The sequence below is a fragment of the Gossypium hirsutum genome, chromosome A11 (assembly GCF_007990345.1).
Source record: "Gossypium hirsutum isolate 1008001.06 chromosome A11, Gossypium_hirsutum_v2.1, whole genome shotgun sequence".
Lineage (NCBI taxonomy): Eukaryota > Viridiplantae > Streptophyta > Magnoliopsida > Malvales > Malvaceae > Gossypium > Gossypium hirsutum.
Window position 1 is genome coordinate 86,602,199 of NC_053434.1, and position 16,823 is coordinate 86,619,021.

Consider the following 16,823-nt stretch of genomic DNA (forward strand, 5'->3'; position numbering starts at 1 on the left):
TACTCCTGCTAGAGCATATGCCATTCGCGCACGAGAGGAGGCATCCTCCCCCGACGTCATCACTGGTACCTTCACTCTCTTTGATACTAATGTGATTGCATTGATTGACCCTGGTTCTACTTATTCATATGTATGCGAAACCTTAGCAACCAGTAAGACTTTACCTGTTGAGTCTACTGAGCTCGTAATTCGAGTATCAAACCCTTTGGGTCAATGCGTACTTGTTGATAAAGTGTATAAGAGATGCCCTCTAATAATCCGAGAATCCTGTTTTCCGGCCGATTTGATGCTTTTGCCGTTCGACGAGTTTGATGTTATTCTTGGTTTGGATTGGTTGACCGCGCATGATGCGGTTGTGAATTGCAAAAGCAAGACCATTGATTTGAGGTGCGCAAATAACGAGATAATTCGAATTGAGTCTACGGACTTAAGGGGATTGCCAGCTGTAATATCGGCAATGTTGGCCCAGAAATATGTAAGAAAAGGGTGCGAAGCATACCTCGCGTATGTACTTGATGACAAGGAGTTAGAAAAGAAACCCGAATCGGTGCCGGTGGTTTGTGAATACCCGAATGTTTTTCCTGAAGAGCTACCGGGTTTGCCACCTGTTCGGGAGGTAGAGTTTGGTATTGAGCTTGTACCTGGAACTACGCCAATTTCGATCGCTCCGTATCGTATGGCACTAATCGAGTTAAAAGAGTTGAAAGCTCAGTTGCAAGAATTGACGGATAGAGGTTTCGCTCGACCGAGTTTCTCACCTTGGGGTGCACCAGTATTGTTCGTAAAAAAGAAGGATGGAACCATGAGGTTGTGCATTGACTATCGTCAACTGAATAAAGTGACGATAAAGAATAAGTATCCGTTACCGCGTATTGATGATCTGTTCGATCAATTAAAGGGAGCATCGGTGTTTTCAAAGATAGATTTGAGATCGGGTTATTATCAGTTGCGGATTCGAGATTCGGACGTACCCAAAACTGCTTTCAGAACGAGGTACGGTCACTACGAGTTCTTAGTGATGCCGTTTGGGCTCACTAATGCCCCTGCGGTGTTTATGGATTTGATGAATCGGATCTTCAGGCCGTATTTGGATCGGTTCGTAGTTGTGTTTATTGATGACATCTTGGTCTATTCAAGAGATGAGACCGAACATGCTGAGCATCTGAGGCAAGTGTTGCAAATTTTGCGGGATAAGCAGTTATATGCTAAGTTCAGTAAGTGTGAGTTCTGGTTAAGAGAGGTTAGCTTCTTGGGTCATGTGGTATCCGCATCGGGTATTCGAGTTGACCCGAGCAAAATTTCAGCCATACTTAACTGGAAGCCTCCGAGAAATGTTACCGAAGTTCGGAGCTTTCTAGGGCTCGCCGGTTATTACCGACGATTTGTCAAAGGTTTCTCGATGATAGCCACACCAATGACGAAGTTACTTCAAAAGGATGTTAAGTTCGAATGGACGGAGAAATGTCAGAAAAGCTTCGATCAACTGAAAACTCATTTGACTGAAGCTCCAATTTTGGTGCAACCCGAATCGGGTAAAGAGTTTGTCATTTATAGTGACGCATCCCTACTTGGGTTGGGTTGCGTGTTGATGCAAGAAGGTCGAGTTGTGGCCTATGCGTCGAGACAATTGAAGCCACACGAGAGAAATTATCCGACCCATGATCTCGAGCTAGCCGCCATTGTGTTTGCATTGAAAATATGGCGACATTATTTGTTTGGTGAGAAGTGCCATGTGTTTTCGGATCACAAAAGTCTCAAATATTTGATGACTCAACGAGACTTGAATCTGCGACAAAGACGTTGGCTTGAGTTGTTGAAAGATTACGAGCTTGTCATTGATTACCACCCGGGAAAGGCTAATGTGGTTGCAGACGCCTTAAGCCGGAAATCACTGTTTGCTTTGCAAGCGATGAATGTACACTTGTCTGGTCTACCTGACAATATGTTAGTAGCTGAATTAAAAGCCAAACCATTATTGACTCATCAAATTCGTGAAGCTCAGAAAGTCGATGATGAATTGGTTGCAAAACGAGCTGAGTGTGTTCCGAACAAGGAATCGGAGTTTCAGATTGATGATGATGGTTGTTTGAGGTTTAGAAGTCGTTTGTGTGTTCCAAGGAATTCGGAACTCATTCTGATGATTCTGAACGAAGCCCATTGTAGCCGAATGTCAATTCACCCGAGGAGCATGAAAATGTACAACGACTTGAAACGTCGGTTTTGGTGGCATGGTATGAAACGAGACATCTCCGACTTTGTTTCGAGATGTTTAATATGTCAACAAGTGAAAGCGGAACATCAAGTGCCTTCAGGGTTACTTCAGCCGATCATGATACCCGAGTGGAAATAGGACCGAGTCACAATGGACTTTGTGTCCGGACTGCCATTGTTCGCAAGTAAGAAGGATGCGATTTGGGTTGTTGTTGATAGGCTAACTAAGTCGGCTCACTTTATCCCCGTGCGTACGGATCTTTCATTGGATAAACTAGCCGAATTGTATGTCTCTCAGATTGTGAGATTACATGGAGTACCTATTTCTATCGTGTCGGATAGAGATCCGAGATTCACCTCACGATTTTGGAAGAAATTGCAAGAAGCTTTGGGTACCAAGCTGCATTTTAGCACCGCTTTTCATCCCCAAACCGATGGTCAATCCGAGCGGATAATTCAGATACTCGAGGATATGCTGAGATGCTGCATCCTTGAGTTTAGTGGTTCATGGGAACGGTATGTACCTTTGATTGAATTCGCTTACAACAATAGTTTTCAATCAAGTATTAAGATGGCACCTTACGAGGCTTTGTATGGTCGTAAATGCCGTACACCATTGTTTTGGACCGAGCTCGGTGAAAGTAAAATTTTCGGAGTTGATTTGATTAAAGATGCCGAACAAAAAGTAAAGGTAATCCGCGAAAGTCTGAAGGTAGCCACAGATCGTCAAAATCGTATGCAGATTTAAAACGAAAGGACATTGAATATCAGGTGGGAGATAAAGTGTTTCTTAAAGTGTCACCTTGGAAGAAGGTACTCAGATTTGGCCGTAAAGGCAAGTTGAGCCCGAGATTCATTGGGCCGTACGAAATTTCCGAACGAGTGGGGCCGGTTGCATATAGATTGATTTTGCCCCCTGAACTTGAAAGGATGCACGATGTCTTTCATGTTTCGATGCTTCGGCGCTATAGATCTGATCCTTCGCACATAATTAGTCCGTCGGAGGTTGAAATTCAGGCTGATATGAGTTATGAAGAAGAGCCGATGCGTATCCTAGCTCGTGAAGTGAAGGGGTTGCGAAAAAAAAGGGTTCCGTTAGTAAAGGTGTTATGGCTCAAACACGGGATCGAGGAAGCTACTTGGGAAACCGAGAGCTCGATGAAAGAACGATACCCAAACCTATTTACCGGTAAGATTTTCGGGGACGAAAATTTCCTGAGTGGGGGAGAGTTGTAACAGCCCAAAATTGACCCTAGTCGGGAAGTGGTTTCGGGACCGCTAAACCGAGTCACCGAAAGGTTTGAATGTGATGTTTATTGTCTAGAATATGTAATCAGGAATGTGTGAAAATTTCAAGCTTCGATTTAGTCGATTGCATGTGAATTTAGTCAATAGGACTTATATGAGAAAATTTTAAAATGTGATAGGTCAATGCATGAGGACCTATTAGTGCATGTGGAAGAAAAAGGGGACTTGCATGTCAAATTCCCCCTCCCTAATATGTAGTGGCCGGCCATGCTATGGGTGGAAACATGTTGGGAACATGTTGGCCTAGTGAGGTATGTAGGATAAAATATAATAAGAAGTATGGGGAATAAAGAAATGGAAAAAGGAAAGGATGTGTGTAATTGTTTCTTCCCCTCCCCATTGCCGTGAAAGTAAGAAAGAAAGCAAATGAAAAAAAAGGCTTCATCCTTGTCTTCTTGGCCGAATTGAAGGAAGGAATAGGGGCAAAGAACTTTCGGCCATTTGAATGCTTAATAAGGTTAGTATATCGTGTTAAAGTTGTGAAATTTTAGCTTGTTTTAGGTTAATTATCATGGTTCTTACTTAGACCATGCAAAATGTTTAACTTTGATGGATGGATGGAGCATTCGGCTATGGCTATTAAAGAAGGAAATTTGATTACTTCCTTAAAGTTTTGATGAAGAATGTGTTGAGGAAAGAAATTGATCTTGCTAAAAATATAAATTCTAAATGCTCATATATGTAATACCCAAATAAAAATGCTTGATGTCTTGAACAAATATTGTTTCGATGGGTGGAATGAGTAATGTCATGTATAGGTTTCGGCTATGGATTTTCATGTTTAATATTTTTATGTTGGTGTTCAAATTGAAAATGGATGTTAGTTGTGCTATAACACTTGCTTAATGATGAAAGGATCATGAGCTTAGGGCTTGAGAGGCATTCGGCTTTGGAGTAAAAATAATAGAAATGGTTTTTAGTCAATGCAAGTGTCCATACTTGTAGAATGTATTGAGTGTTGCAATCGGCCTTAACATAGACATGTGTGTGTTCGGCCACATAAATGAGCACCTAAGTTGATGTGTATGTTCGGCCAAAGGTAAGCATGTTGATGGCTTTATCTTGACTTAGAAGGTTCGGCTAAAGGGAAAATTAGCTAATATGTCGAATGCGATTCGTGAATTCGTACATATGTGACTCTAATGTCTAATGTGTATATGGACTAAGTACCTTGAGGTTCTCTTTTGATGTTCGAGTGAATTGTATTGAATCATTTGATGTGATTAAAAATGCATATGACCATTGTGTATTTGAGCTAAAAGGTGGCCATATGACCCATCAAACTCCTTGTCATATTCGGCCATAAACTAGCAAAATGAGACTTTAATGAGTCAAATTTGTTTGATTTAGCTCAAGGAGTTAAAGGAGGTGAATCGAGCAAAGGCAAAGAAAAGGTCATCGAGTAGCCGAGTTGGAACCGTCTTACCCAACACGAGGTAAGTCATTAAACATGTAGTTGGTATTATTTCAAATGGTCATAATGTTTATGTATTGATGCTGAATGGAATGAATAAATATACATATATATATATATGCATGTACGTATGTGATGATGAAATTGTTGAATGAAAAGAAAAGAGGTAAGATGTACTGAGTTGTTGATCTCGGCACTAAACGCGCGGGTATAACCATTTATGACCATGAGATTGGCGCTAAGTGCGCGGGATTAAATTGTACAGCACTAAGTGTGCGATTTGACTATGTTGCACTAAGTGTGCGAAATGAATATGATGCACTAAGTGTGCGAATTGACCATGCGGCACTAAGTGTGCGAGTTTGACTATGTAGCACTAAGTGTGCGATTTGATTACGTAGCACTAAGTGTGCGAGTTGATTATATAGCACTGAGTGTGCGGACCCAATATGCATTCGTGAATCATTATGGACACTATGTGTGCGACACTATTGAGTCGATCGCGGACAGCGGATCGGGTAAGTGTCTTGAGTACATGGCTAATAGGTGCTATGCTTATACTTGGTGTTGAGCTCGGTAAGTTTGAACCTATGTGACAAATATACTTGAAGTCACGTACATAAAATTTATCGTAGGATGGGTGAAAGGCCGTTTAGTCGTTTGATTGTAACGAAAATAAATTGATTTATGAAAATGCTTCAATGTCCTATTGATGAGTATATGGAACGTGAATGCATGAATTGATATGAAATTGAATCGATAGGTTGGAGGAACTATGGTATGGTTCGGAATGGATGGAGTAATTAGCCTCGTTCCATTTTGTTTTCTCTTGTGATAATGTTATTGATGGATGGTAGTGCATAGCTTATGACTTACTGAGTTATAAACTCACTCGGTGTTTCCTTGTCACCCATTATAGGTTGCTTGGACTCATCTATTTTTGCGGGGTCAGGCCGTCATCGAAGTCATCACACCTGATAGCAAGTTTTGGTACTTTCTTCTTAGTTGGCTTAGAAGAAAATTTTGGCATGTATAAGCTATTACGTTGTGTTTGAACTTTGGCATGTAAACTTTAAGCCATGCGAAGATGGCACGAATGTTCGATTGAGTTGGATCAAGGGTAGGCATGAAATGGACCTAGTTACTTTCGTAACAGATGCTGGCAGCAGCAGTGTCATGAGATTGAAAAATCACTAAAAATAGTAGGAGTGGAATTAATTGATGAATAAATTATGTAATCGAAGCTCGATGAGTCTGTTTTCATGAGGAAGTAACGAAAAGATCATATGGGCAGTATATTAAGAGATAATCAGATTTTTGTGGGACAGGGCCAGAACGGTTTCTGGATTCCCTGCTCCGACTTTGGAAATTCAATATAAATTAACCAGAGATAATTAGGGGTCGTACCATATATTTACAGATTCCTCTCTGAGTCTAGTTTCCATAGAAACAAACGGCATCAGTATTGAAGCTCTGTGCAGAGAGATATCCAAGTCGTAATGGGAAAAGGTCAGTGTAGTCGACCCCTGTAACATGGGAGACTTTGACTAATAAACTGTACTAATTGGCCCGACCAAAAATTCTAGAAAAAAATACATAGGTGGGGACATGAGTCTAGTTTCAGGGAAAAATCACAAAACTGATTTTCGAGTTGTGGAACTCAAGATATGATTTTTGAAGCGACTAGTACTTAGACTGGGCAGTGTCTGGAAAAATTTTTCAAAGTTTGTTAACATCTCGTGTCCGACTCCGGTGTCGGTCTCGGGTTCGGGGTGTTACATTGTAAGTCTTGGGTCGACAATCTCTTTTGTAACAACCTAATTTTGGGGCTAATAGGAACAGTGGTTTTGAAAACCACTATTTTGAAGCCTGAAAAATTATTTTATTATTATTTTATGTGTTATGGCATGATTATATGAATGCATGAAAATTTTGGTGAGATAATTTTAGCGATTTCATGCTTTATTGTGAAAAAGGACTAAATCGCATAAAGGGCAAAAGTTTTGTTTTACTACCCAAATGTGTTAAATAGCTAGAGAACTAAAATTTAAGTCCTTTAAAGGGAAATTAGACTCTTTTAAATAGAGGTGGTCGACCATAGGGGACAAGATTGGTCAAAATGTCAAAGTTAGGTGACATTTGGTGATTTAATTGATTAAAATAAAACAAAAGAAAAAGGGCTATCATCTTCCTCACCTCTCCACTGAAATTTTCAGCCATTCTAGGGGTTTTAAAAGCTCAAAATTTTAACAACTTCTCATCCTTTCAAGTAAGTGATTTAGATGGTTTTTATTGATGATTTTTGCATTTTTAGGACCCTTGTAGCATGAGCTAGCTAATGAGGGGACTATATTGCAAGATGGTTAAAAGTCTAAGATTTTTTCATGAGAGTATTCATGTTGTTTTCTGAAATTTTATGGAAGAAAATGAATCATGGTAGAGAAATAAACAACTTTTGTGAAGTAGTTTTCATGGAAACCTTAACTAAGGACCAATTTGCATAAGCTATGAAATAGGTGATAAATGTGTGAAATAATGAGAATTTTGAGATGTTATAGTTATAAAATTAATTTCTTTAAGCTTGGATAATAAGGAAATTCGATAAAAATAGACTTTCGGGTCTAGGGGTAAAATTGTAATTTTTGCAAAGTTTAAGAGCAAAATGGTCATTTTACCAAAGTATGAGTCTCAAGTTGAATTGAATGATTTGTGTATTAAATAAGCTAAATTTCTACATTTTAGATCAAGAGAAACATGATTCGGGTCTTGATCGAGGGAAGAATAAAGTTTACGAGGATTAGGCTAGTTCCCATCATTTTGTGCCGAGGTAAGTACATATGTAAATAATGTGTCATTGTAGCTTATTTTTAAACATTTTATCATTATCATGTATTATAATCTTACTTGTTACTATAGAAGCATAAACATTGTGATATAAGAGTATTCTACATGATGAATAAGTACGACGACATCAGGTTAAATATGAAATCCCGTTGAACCTCAGAAATAGTATAGGATACAAAAAGGTATGTCATGAGGAGCTATATGGTCTGAACTTATGAGTTATGTTTGAGTTCATGAGATAAATGCTATATGTAATGTGGGTTCGGGTACTGACCTTGAGTGCAGACTTGTGAGTAGCTTAATGAGCGAGCATTACATGATAAGAGTTATGAGGTTCGGGTACTGACATGGCAAAAAGGCCTATGAGTAACTCAAAATACGAGCATTAGAAAGTACGAGGTAGTTTTGACTACTCATATGACATTTAAGTGTAAACTGCATGTACCCATTAGGATTTCTAGTGTTCAACGAGTAGTTTGAAGAACGAGTTGGGGAGAATTTCAATTAGGTATGTTATTAGAGAGAATGAAATTGAGATATTTTAAGGATGATTACAGGTATGTATACTAAACCCATGAACAAGACCTTAGTGTGTGATGAGATGCAGTAAGTATGCATAAAGGAAGTGAAGAGTAAGATAGTGAGCTTAAAATGAAATATCATTTAAGTATGGTAAGCCATTGTTTGATGAACGTTTTTTTTACACTTATTTTCTTATATGTACTTACTAAGCTCCCATGCTTACCCTCTTTCCTTTCCATTTTCTTATAGTGCCGCCAAAGTAGCTTATAGATCATCGCCTACATCGTGGCAGCCAGCCACACTATCCTTGAAGCACTTGGTATAGCTAGTTTTATCATTTTGATTATGGCATGTATAGGAACTTTGATCTTAATTTGGTGTCACATTGTTTTGGGGCCAAATGTGTTGGCTTGTTTTAGTATTTGACTCATTTTGTATAAGGCCATGAAAATGGCTAATTTTGAAAGTCATTATATGAATGCAAGATAGTCTTTCATGAATGTGAAATTGTTAGCATGGTTGAATATATGAAATGTATATAGGCCTTAGCTATGGTTTTTGGTTGAGAAATCATATTAAGTTAGACTTTGATATGTTGGTTGGTATAAAATTTTGTTTCAGGGTGGCATAGGGCTTGGTAAATAGCCGTGTGAAGGGCACGGCCTAGCACACGAGCGTGTGCCTTGGTCGTGTGACCCTTAAGGGTTGCTGATGTCAGAAACAGAATGTCAAGGTTTTTAGACACGGGCTAGGACACGAGCGTGTCATGGCCGTGCGAGGGACACGGGCAATAGACACAGGTATGTGTCAGGCCGTGTGAAAACCCCTGTAGGTTCGAATTTAGAATTTAATTCATATGGGTATGGGACATGGGCGTGTCCCTAGATGCTTAGGCCGTGTAGTCACACGGGCCATCAGCACGTCCAAGTTATAATGACTACACAGGCGTGTGCCTTGTGTCATGAGTTACTTTTCGTAAGTTAGCTAAAGGACCCGGGTTGGTCCTGAATGGTTTCCAATGGATGTTTAGGTCCTCGTAGGCCCACATTAAGGAGTTTAGATAAAGTTCGAAAAAGTTTTAAATTTGATCAAGCCTTGATGATTTGAAAACGTTGGAAATGCATGTGTTTAAGTTTAGTAATGCCTCGTATTCCGTCCTAGCGTAGGGCACGGGTGTGGGGTGTTACATCTATATTGTTGGTTTAGCCTTTGCCTTAGCCGAGTTTCCTCTACCCATCTTCCAAAATCTTGCTATCCACCTTAAGTGTTGTTTTAAGTTTCGGGTCAATACTATCCTATAGTATTGGTTCACTCTTCAACCTTAAGCCTAAACTATTCCATTCAAATTACCAACTTCAAAATGTCCCTATCTTTGCCTTAGCTAAACCTATCCATTCCTTCCCTAAACATTCTTTGAACCTTTGTTTGAACCTATCTTCTATCCATCTTCAGCCTTTTTCTTGTAATGAATCAAACTTACTCAGTTCTTGATTGGGCAATTAATACGACTCGAATCATCACCGAGCCGAGTTCGTATCACAACATCATTTAATTTGTCTAAGCTTTGGACACATTAAAAGCAAATAAATTCGGCTATAGCTAAAGCATATTAAAACAGGTATTACACTAAGAAAAATTAACGACATGTACTGAACTATGACAAATTAAAGACATGTATTAAAATAAAACACATTTATGAGCTGAAACTAAGTTAACTAACTTAATTAAATAATTTGATTTATTTCAACAAGTTTAGGAAGCATAAAATAAAAGGATGGAAATGAGCTCGATGAGCTAGAATCGAGCTGAATTGAGCTCAATAAGCTGGATTTGAGCTAGGTCAATTGGCAAAAGATGGCAAGCCTCGCTTGGTGAGCTGATCCAAGGGCGTTCCTTGGGCATGGCTGTATCAAGGACTAAAAAAGGACTAAATTGTAAAGTCAATTAAGATTTTGTGCAATAGGGTCTAAATTTACAAATTTTGAAATTTAGGGTAAAAATGAGAAGTAGGAAGTTAAATAAGGACTATAGTGAAATCAACATTAAAAATAGCCCGATTTTGGGGACTAAATTGAATAAAATGCAAAAGTTGTGTAAATTTTCAATTAAATGTGAAATTTCTTAAGAATTGATGAAATATTCTATTTTTTTAATCTGTAGCTAACGTTGACCTAAATTCCTCAAAAACGAAAGGAAAAGAAAAAGTTGTTGATGAATAGTGTGACACCCTTAACCCGTATCTATCGTCAGAACAGGGTTTCGAAGCATTACCGAAACTTTTAGAACATTTTACAATATTTTATATAAATTACTATTCATTAACTGAGATCATTCAAAACATCCCTTAATTGGACCCTCGAGGCCCAATACGAGCATTAGAATAGAATTGGGACTTAATTGGGAACTCTAAGAATTTTCGTGAAATTTTCAAAATTTTCAAAGTTATAGGGGTCACATGCCCGTGTGGTCCAATGGACACGCCCGTATGACCCTGGGGTACGTCATGCTGCAGGCCGTGTTCTACCCCGTGTAACTCTCTAACTTGTGCACATGGCCATGTCACACTCCTGTGTGCTAGGCCGTGTGGTTAATTAATTCAATTTGAAATTATGTGCCGGTTTCACACGGCCAACACACACGCTCGTGTTCTAGGCCGTGTAGCAGACGGTTGAAACACACGCCTATGTGCTCAATTTTGAGCATTCTGTTTCTCGAATTTAAGGTGCAGGGGACACACAGCCTAACTACACGCCCATGTGACACACGCCCGTGTGTCTGCTCGTGTGGACAAAATAAGGCCATTTCTAGCTTCATTTCTTACCCAAATTCACACCAATGACCTGCACTTAAACTCACATCCATAAACCAACCAATTCAAACATTCAAATTTAGCAAATTCCATCATTCATATGACACATCATTACATGCATACATGTTCACAATCTTACCATAGTTAAGTCCTTAAGTTACACATAATTTGATCAACTACTTAACATATATGTAGTTACCATAGTTTGACATTACAAGTATATTAAAAAATCATTACTAGCCATTCCAATGGCTAGATTACAAGCATCATTTACATTTACATGCCAATATGGCCAATATATCCTATACATGTTACAACCATAATTGATTTACCATATTATACCGACATGGGCCGATGGATAGTGTGAGTGATCTCTGCCAAGCTTCTAATCCAACGAGCTTTCGATTTACTATAAAATAGGGAAATAAAACTAAAAACTTTCGATTTACTATAAAATAGGGAAATAAAACTAAGTAAGCATAAAATGCTTAGTAAGCTCGTATAACATGGTACTTAACTTACCATTCATTCTATTTTGAGGTAACTATGTAAGGTATATTCAATCAATTTGACCTCAAGCCCTACACACATCCTCATTGCCCTTGTTAGTCATATATTCCATAATAACATCTCAAACATATATGGGCTCAAAAACAATCAAGTTTCCATGCACATAAGCTTTCCGCAACATGTATTCATTTAACATGTATAAATCATCTCTTCATATTACAAGTAAAATTTCATAATAGTTCATCTTGAGTTCAGATCATTTCATATCAGAACTTTACCCATATTACTTGGAATATCAAGGTCACTATTAGTACACTCAAAGTGTATAATCAAGAATGAACATATATTCATTAGATAAAATCCATGTACAAATATCATCATATCATGTTTTCATATATCATTTGTCGTGTATCATCATTTTCTTGTATTTCAGACTGATACGTGTAATAACTCATTTTATCATTCATGTCTTCTCATGTCTGGAATTGTCACCCGTTGAATTTATTCGGAATATCAATGGATATGCAGGTAATACACTCGAGGTGTACGAATCAGGATTCGTCAAATCATGTCCAATGGTACCCATAAGGTATTATATCAAAGAGTGCACTCTCGAGCCACACATGTATTCAACAAGATTACCAGCTCAGGCTAAATCCTTTTTATGACATATGCTCTAAAGAGCTTGATCTGGATTACCTGTCCAGGCTAAATCCAATCTATAACATGTGCCCGAGAGGACTCATATCAGGATTACCCATTCAGGCTAAATCCTTTTCTGTAATAAGGTCAATAGGATTACTCGTCCGAGCTAAATCCCATCAGCAACAAATGCAGGACCTCATTTATTTCGGAAAATCACATATCCATTGATTTTCCATTTTATTCAACTGGGATTTAAACATTTTTCTCAAGCATTATCGGGCATGTGATTATTTCATACATCCAAAACATTCATATAATTCAAATAAACACATTCCACATTCATTTCAAGCATATAAGTAACATTCTCATCGTTTATCCTTTATTATCTATCGGACATTATCATTTAATTTGAACATTTTTATTTATTGGGCTTGATCGGATATGTAATCATTTCACATATTTATGACATATATACAATTCACATAAACACAATCAATGCAAACATGTAAATAAACACAATTTAGTTACACGAACTTACCTCAACAATGTTCGTGTACGTAAAATCTACTAATCGGACATTTTCCTCTTTCCTAGTTCTAGCTCCAAATTTGGTCTATCTAGATCTATACGAGTAAATTTTACATCAATTTCTCATATTTTATACTCATTTAGACTCAATTTACATCCTAAGAAAAATTACCATTTTGTCCCTAACTTTTCTATAAATTTCCATTTCGTCCCTATTCCAAGCCTAACCAAAATCCTATTACAAAATTTACAGCACATGTATTCAAAAAAAATTAGCATTTTTCTTCAATTTTCACAACTTTACATTTTAGTCCCTAAATATGTTTTCATCAAAAATCACATTGTAAAAGTTGTTTATCTATCAATAACCTGTCATTTTCTACCATAAATTTCTAATTTTCAGCATATACATCCAAGAATCATTTTTCGTACTTTGATAACTTTTTAAATTGTTCCCCAAAATAAATAAATTAAGCTATCACAATTTCAAAAATATCAAAATTACTAAAAACGGGCCAAGGAAACTTACCCAATTTGGCCATGAAAGTTTCTTGTCTCTCTCCTAGGGGTTCTGTGACAGCCCTAATTTGGCCCTAGTCGAAAAGTGGTTTCGGGACCACAAAACCGAGTCATAAAAATAATTAACCGTTAAAATCTATGCTTACTGTATGTGTACATGCACGTGTGAAAGTTTCATGTTTTAATTTGGTCAATTGTATGTGAAATTATTAAATAGGACTTATGTGAGAAAATTCTGAAATGTGATAGGTTAATCTTAAGTGGCCTATTAATGCATGTGACAAAGAGGATGGACTTGCATGTCAAATATTCATTTTATTTAGGTAGTGGCCGGCCATGATGATATGTTATATAGAATATATGTATTATTTAATTATAACGGCTTTATAATTTTAATTTAGTAATGAATTAATAAAAAGAAAATGGGTGATGAAAACAAAGCTTCACCTTTGTTCTTCTTGGCCGAAATGTAAGAGAGGAAAGGGGAGAAAACTTCATTCAGTTACCATAGGCTTAAATCAAGGTAAGAATTTTTATTAGTTCTTAAAATTTTAGTTGTTTTTAAGTTAGTTATCAAGTTCTTATTTCAATCCATGTTAAAATTTTGAGTTTTGGGAGAATTTGAGCTTTCGATCATGGTGGGAATAAAATAAAATGAGTATATGTGTTAATTACCTTGTATTTGAAGTTTTGAAGAATAGGTAGTGATTAATTAAAATGATGAAGGTTAAATCTTTAAATTTAGTTGAATTTGAACATTTGGCATTACCTATGATATTAGATATGAGTGTATGAAAGGTTGATTTTGAGTAGTTAGGTGTGTTAGAAAAAAAAATAATTGATGATTTGGGTGGTATCTATGGTTGATTCGGTTATGGTCTTTGCATGAGTAAAATATACATATGGAAATTGTTGTATTTTTAGTTGATATTTGTGTTCAAAATGGTTCAATTTGTTTTAGCCACATGTGCATAAATTGTAATAATAGAATAGATAATATGTACTTGAGTATTCGGTTATGGTTTTAGGTTCGAGTTGACGGATATGTAAAAATTAGCTTTTGGTATGTATTGATTTAGTATAGGAGTTCGAAAATGGCTTAATTTTCATGTTTAAATTCGGTTATATCCGATCATGGTTGGAGTTATTTTGATATTCATATTACAAGGTATATATGATTTGTGTTTTGGTTGCATAACTATATTTGGTTAATAATCAAAGAGTTGTGATTTAGTATATTGTAATAAATCTGAACGGGACAGCAACTGTAAAGTGATTTTGGAAAATCACCATAAATTGTGAGAGTGGAGTTGAAAAGATGAATAAACTATTTAATTAAAGCTTAATGAGTCTAGTTTCAAATGAAATCAACGAGAACGTATTTTGACTTCTGTACAATTAGAAATTTGATTCGTAATAAAGGGTGGTCAGATTAGTCAAACAGTGAAACAGGGGGAAACTTTAAGAAAAATCTGGTATTGATTGGCCAAACTAAAAATTCTAAAAATTTTATGGATAAAAGATATATGAGTCTATTTTCAGGGAAATTTTACGGAAATTGATTTAGAGTTTTGTAGCTCTAGTTATAAATAATTTGGTGACTGTTGCTCAGGAAGACAACTTATTGTGAATTTGTGATTATGTGGTAATCATTGATAAAAATTTGTTAATGAGTTGCTTAATGTTTTCTTATAAACTTACTATATATGATCTATGTGTGTGAAAGTCGAATATATATATTATATTTCTGAAGAAATGCTTTAATAGTCGAATAATGACTAGTTTAAAATTTTTGAATTTAAGCTCAAGAGCAAAGAGGGTCGAAGTTGGATAGGGAAAAAGAGAAAGTAATTGAGTAGCCTTTCCGCAACCGTTCAAGTATATCCGAGGTAAGTTTTGAATAGTCACATTTAGTACGTAATTGATAATGTCTTGATATGTGTATGATAACTGTACTGTGATCTATTGATTCTATTTGAATATAGTTGAGTGACAAATAATTTATGTTTAAGGCTTAAAGCCGAATAGACATTAGAAGTTAAGCTTGGAAAGTAAATGGACATATATTCTTATGTATGTTATTGAGCCAAAAGTTATATGAATGGTGCCCATGTTATGCTATTATTCGAATGGAATAAATGAACTATGATTGTGAGATGTTATGTGAATTGAATTTTCTTGCGAATAAGTATGCATGACATTCAGTGATGTATATCCGGACTTAGGGTCCGCAGCTATGTGCTCGAATTATATCCGGACTTAGGGTCCGCAGGCTATGTGCTGGAATTATATCCGGACTTAAAGTCCGCAGGCTACGTGCTGGAAATATGTCCGGGCTAAAGTCCTGCAGGCTTCGAGCTGGTATTATACCGGGTTTAAATTCCCGCAGGCTTGTGCTGGTAATTGGTTTCAAGTCCTAAGACCTAACAGGATTAATGCCAGTAAGTTAAGTAAGATTATGATATTGAATGTTCGCAGTAAACCATCGTCGAGTAAGTACTATACATTTAAAATGTTCAGGTACGTATTACTTACTCATCGGTGAATTGATTTCGAAGTGAATCATTAGCATCAAAGAAGAATATATATATAAATATGATTGATGGTTATATTTGTGAATATGAGAATGATTTAATCGATCATGGTATATTTGTATATGAATTATATGTTAAAATTTCTTTATGTACTCATGTACATTCAGTCAATGATTTTTGTGAATTATTAGTACTAAAGAATGATACTTAAGTGTGAATGAATGTTTCGATGTTCGATAAGTCTTTAATTGTTTGTGATGCTTAAAACTTACTAAGCTTTAAAAGCTTACTTTGTTCTTTATTTCTCTGTTTTATAGATTGTTGATTTTGGCCACCGACTCGGGGATCGTCAGCAGTTCATCACACTATCGATCTTTTTGGTATAGTTATATTTTGGACTCGATATGGCATGTATAGGTTAGGCTGATGATAACTATGTTTTGAAATTGTAAATATTTTGGCCATACGAAAATGGCGTATAACTTAAATATCAGTATGTATTTCAGCTCGATCTCTGTTTATGTTTATTGACACTGTGAATGAGATAATTAAATGTTTAGTTCGGTAATACCTCTTAGCCTTAATCCGGCGTTTGGATTCAGGTTAGGGGTATTACAGGTTCCATGTATTATTTTTGGGAAAAATATGATAAAAATGATTTTTATTTCTATTTAATAATTTAACATCTGCTAATAATTTTGATTTTCAATTTAGTCCTTAGCCTTTTTTTTTAATTTTCCATGAATGAATCATCCAAAAATATCTACTAACTTTTCGTTAATGGTCTAATTACCATATAAGGACCTCACGTTTTGAATTTCATAGCTATTTAATCCTTCTAGCTACTAGAATTCAACTTTTTCATTTTATGCAATTTGGTTCTTCTCGTAATTAAGCACATAATCGATAAAATTTTCTTATCAAAATTTTCACATGACATCTCTATTATATTATGGACCATATAATAAAATAAAAATAA